General features: G+C 38.4%; 1 pseudogene; it reads right to left on the reverse strand.

Annotated features, from left to right (window-relative positions):
* Window positions 1-2027: 2027 nt before the first annotated feature.
* On the reverse strand, window positions 2028-3079 carry LOC100479106 (annotated as a pseudogene).
* Window positions 3080-5624: the final 2545 nt, after the last annotated feature.

The following is a 5624-nucleotide window of genomic DNA, read 5'->3' on the forward strand; positions in this document are numbered from 1 at the left end:
GCTCTCCGACACCCATGTCCTCAATTCCATTTCTCCTCATCTGGGCCACAGAGAGACTGCACTTCCCAGCCTCCCTTGCAGGTGGTTGTGGCAATGGGGCTGAAATCTGAACAATGTCATATGAGTGAAAATTATGTGCCTCATCTGCAGGTCCAACCCAACAAACATCTCCCTGTGAACACTCCTCCATACACCTTTTTCCTCGCTGCTGTCAGGAATGGGGATGACCCCAAGGCAATCATGGAAGCCACATGCTCAAAATGGAATACGTTCACTCAGCCTGATTGCCTGGAACTGTACGGAGAAGTCTCCTCAAAAGCTTCAGTACAGAATAGAGCAATTTAAGTCTATATTATGTATGAGTCACTTTATGTTTTGGAGCCTCTTTGTGTCAACTTTTGTCCACCCAGCGTAATGCCAAAATTGGAATTGAGAGCATGCAGTTTTGTGTAGATGCGTACGAATAGTGAAGAAACAGAACCAAGAATCCATGCAACCTGCTGATTTTGTGGTGGGTTTTGTTTTCACTGGTTTTCCAGCCACAATATAGTTTATTCATCCATTTCTTTAGTCATTTGCATATCATTTAGACTAACTAATCCACGCACTGCCTGTATGTCTGGAGGAGTCAGCAGGAAACAACATAGATATGATCTCCACATTAAATTGTTTATATTCTGCAGGGGCAGACAGATGATGAAAAGCAAATGAATAAATCAGATTTAGTAATAACTTATCTTAAGGTTTCAGTAATGTTAAAATTTCATAATGTAAAGAATTAATATAAGTATGTAAATTCGGTTGTTGAATTAGGTAACAAATTTCTTTCTCAAAATAGAATTTGTTATCAATAATATGTCAACACACTATTTCAGTATTTTCCACAATATTATAATAAAACAGATGATGAAGATATTCCCTATAATTATTATATAAACATAACAGATACTATTTTAATATATGCAGAAAGTCCATTATGTACCATAATTATTTTAAAGATTTTATGTATTTACTTGTCCGAGAGAGAGAGTGAGCACAAGCAAGGGGAGAAGCAGGCAGAGGGAGAAGCAGACTCCCCACTGAGCAGGGAGTCCAATGCAGAACTTGATCCCAGAACCCTGGGATCATGACCTGAGCCAAAGGCAGACCTTGAACTGACTGAGCCACCCAGGCATCCCAGTACCATAAATTTTTACTATTCTTATAATGACCATATTTTTAAGACAAGGAAGATATCAGTCTTGTTATCTGAAGCTTAAAAGAAACTTTTAGGTAGCAAGAGGGAAAAAATGATTCGCAATTCAGAGATTCAAAGATGAGAACTGAAAAATTTGACTTCACATCTCAACTTCCAAAAAGGTCATCGTTCAAAAACTGTGAGAAATGACTCTCCTAGCTGCATATGGGAGCATAAAAGCATTGAAAGCAAGTCATGCTCATTTTTTTTCTTCCTCATTCCCATCATAGAACTTGATTTTTCATCCAAGATTTTACCTACTTGTATTAAATCTTACTTTCTTTAGCACTGTTTATTGTACACATACATAAAACGTATTCTAAATATATTTGTCACTCTTGAATTTTATTGTGTGCTTCTTTTTCTAATAATAGCTCTGATGGCTTTCTATTAACCAAGAAGAATTCATGATGGAATAATATCTACCCCCAAATATTCATCCTCAATGTGTGATTTACAGTTGAATATCATTACTGCCCAAAAGATTGAAGATTCAAACAATAAAATCTAAATAATGTGGTACATATGATGGGAAATAGCAATGATTTCCTGAGAGTAGGTTGTCAGTTCAGGAAAATGCATAAATATAGATCATAAATTCTTCAACTGGAAGAAGATACATGGAACGTGTATATGGAATGCACGTTGCTTCATAATCTTGAGGAATTTCTTAACAATATTTTGTATAATTAGATTGCTTACCTGCAAAAAGTGGGTTAATGATATGCTAATCTTATAATCTTTCTTACATTTTCCATAAATACACACACACATAATTTTTGTGATATGCTTAGGTAAAAGACTTTTCTAGGTAAACCTTTAGAAATTACTCAATTATATACTCATTAGAAAAAGAGGTAAGAAAAGTATAAAATGTTATAGACTCCATCCGCTTGTTTTCTCCTAGAAAACACAAGAGGCTCCTCCTATATTCTTTCTTTCAGCCAGCATCTCAGCTGCCACACGAATGACAGAAGGGCCTTTCTCAGCTTCTTGTTTCCCCAAATCAGGATAAATGAGTGGCTTGAAGGATACATGATTCCAATAGCCTTGCAAAGCAGGAGGATCAGCTTGTTTGGCAACCACATAGAGCTCCAGATGGTGACAATAAGAGCCGGGAAGTAACCTACTAATACAAAGAGAAAGGAGATCACAGTCTGCATGGCTCTTATGTGGACCTTGGTGCTGGGATCTTGCGATCTTCTACCACTGGATTGCATCCTCTTGAGATGTTTCCTCAGGGAAAAGATTAACAGCAGAAAAGATGTCAGGGATATAGCAAAGTGTACAAAGTTCGCTAGTGTGAATATAGTCATACTCGAAAGGTGTAAAATGCTCCCCAATTTGGTCTGCCTAGTGACGTTTCCTTTGAAATCCTTCGTCTGTATTTTCTCATACATGCTTACCACTGCAATCTGAAAAACCAAAAAGAACAAAGACCCCAACAGGATCACAACAACTACACTTTTAACTCTCCACTTCAGGCGAAGAAAAATAAGGCTAGAGAAATTGGCTATTTTGAACAAATAAAATATGCTGAGGCTAGTAGCAAGCCAGATGCTAAAATGATTGCTTGCCGCCCACGCAACATGAACAAGAAGTCTTGCTTCTAAGCTAAATGAAGCTGGATTCAACATGGCTGCATACCAATTCATTAACATTACCCAGAGCAAACTGATTCTGGATCGCCAGAGCAGTCAGAATTCGATCAGCTGAGGACATCTTTTGTCTCTTGACCCAGTCAGTGCAGTTCACCACTGCTATGAAGCCATTGGCAAAACTTCCTAGAACAAATTCTGTTATTATGAGGATGGAAAAAAGGCCCGATAGTAATGTTAGCATGTCTAGAAAGAAAAACAAACCAAAAAGCCAAGTCTAATGTCCCTGGCTGTGATTCCTTGAAGATTCTGACCTTACGTTCTATAGGCTGCTGATCTCTGCATGTGCAATAAAGTTCTTGTTTCTTTTAAATTATGCGACCAATGTCAAGCAGGAAAGCACCAGGGTATGCTAATAGATGAGCTCAAAGCTGTCTTGATGAAAAACATTGTTATTCCCAAGTACCTAAATTGGCTCCCACTCACACACTGTGTGTCCTTGCTGTGGGCTGGATTATTTCATAACTGCTGTCGAAGTGAAAGCTGGGGTCACATTTGCTAACATGCAAATAAGGACATATTGTTTTGCAATTTTTTTCCTTGTTCAACCTTTCCATAATATGTGTTCACCAACTTTAGTTGTGAGGTAGTAAAATTTAAAAACCCAACACATAGAACAAACAGTGAATGTCCAAACTATTTCACGGAGCTGGGCCATAGCTAGGATCTACAGGGCTACGGACTTATTATTGCTTTTTTAATGCCAGATTTATATAGGAAGAATTCAATCTTTTCCTATCAAAAGCATCCAGAAAAGACAATTCTTTCTAATAACTAATACTTTAAAAGTTTATTTATTTACAAGTTCCTAAGCACACACACACACACACGCACACATGCACGCACAAAGTCACACAAATACATATGCATCTCATGGATGGAATTACTGTCCCATAATTTCCAAAAATGTAAAACCAGTGTCAGGAGATCATCCCAGTTTAAATCCTCACTTTCTCCCATGCAGGCTTTTCCACCCATTATTAATAGCTACCAGATATCTCTCTCATGCTTAGGCCCTAGATAAAGTTCTTTTTTGAGCCTATTTTATATTTAAATATTGATATTTAGTTAAAATATTCAAGAATTTTGTAAACATTTTTGGCCATTTCAAAAGAACGTGCATTTTTCCATTGCCAATTCTAGTATTTTCCATGTATGAATATTCAATTTTGTTTTCTCTGTTTAATTCATTTTTGATAACTTCTTTTTTAAGATTAATAGATGTTAAAATCAACCTTTACCCTTGAATGTCATTCAGATTGTTTTTGTAGTAACTGTTTTTAGCTGACAATCTTGAGCCAGACTGCCAGGACGAGAAACCCAGCGTGTGTGGTCTTGGACGCTGCACTAAAACTACTCTCTGCCTCAGTATAATCATCAGTAAAATGCAGGTAGTAATGACATCGTTTTCCCAGTGGTCTTTGCGAGGAGTTTGTATACCATCTTCCGTCTTGCCTGTCTGGTCCAGAAAGGGCAGGGAATGTTGCTCCTTAGTCATTTGTTCCAGTGCTGTTTGATACACTAAAGCTAACCTACTGTAACTTCCATTTAGGAGTAGAATGTGGCAAATTAAAAAAGGAAAGATTCCCTCCAATAACAAACAGGATAAGGAGAATAAATTGCAAAATTATATTTTAAGTTCATCATAAAGCTGTGCAAGAAGGGAGGACCAACCGAACTAAAATCTGGAATAGAGAGTCTTTTCAGGTAAAGAGATGATCTATATATTCAGTGCAATTCCTATCAAATCCCCCAGCAGGCTCTATTCACAGAAAGTGAAAAAATATATCTAAAATGTTTATGGAAATGCAAAGCCCCCAGAATAGCCAAAAGGATTATTTTTTAAAAAAGAACACATTTGGAGGATTTCAGTTCCTAGTGCCAAAGCTTGCTACTAAGCTGTATTAATCAAGATACTGCAGTATTCTCATGCAGATAGATTGATATATATTAATGAAACACAATTGAGAGTCCAGACCAATATTTACGTTATGGTCAATTTGTTACCGAACCCAGTTGGTTCACTCAAAGGCCATTACTCAAAGGGCACCTGGGTGGCTCAGTCATTAAGCGTCTGCCTTCGGCTCAGGGCGTGATCCCAGAGTCCTAGGATTGAGCCCCACATCAGGCTCCTCCACTAGGAAGCCTTGCTTCTTCCTCTCCCACCCCTGCTTGTGTTCCCTCTCTCGCTGGCTGTCTCTCTCTGTCAAATAAATAAAATTTTTTAAAAAACTTAAAAAAAAAGAAAGGCCATTACTCAAGAGATAAGATTTTTTTTGTTTTATTTTTTTTAAGGTTTTTACTTACTTATTTGAGAGAGAGCACGCATGTGCAGCAGGGACAGGCAAAGGGGGAGGGAGAGATCTCAAGCAGACTCCCCACTGAGCATGGAGCACGATGCAGAACTCAATCTCACAACCTTGAGCTCATGACCTGAGCTGAAATCAGGGGTCAGATGCTTAACCAACTGAGCCACCCAGGGGCCCCTCAAGAGAGAAATTTTTGTTTGGAAAGGGACATAAGCTTTATTCAGGAGGCTGGCAACCTGGGGAGAAGGCAGATTCTTGTTCAAAGCCAACTCAGAGAGTTCTGCCTGGCCCAGGGGTTTTTCAAGGGGTTTAAGGTAGTTACTCCACAAAAGGAGTGCAGTGTCCTGCAACATTTCTTGATTTTGTGCAGATTCCATGATGCCAGCTACACATGTAATCTCAGTGCAAGGGGGTCGTGCA

Source organism: Ailuropoda melanoleuca, chromosome 16 (genome assembly GCF_002007445.2).
Source record: "Ailuropoda melanoleuca isolate Jingjing chromosome 16, ASM200744v2, whole genome shotgun sequence".
NCBI lineage: Eukaryota > Metazoa > Chordata > Mammalia > Carnivora > Ursidae > Ailuropoda > Ailuropoda melanoleuca.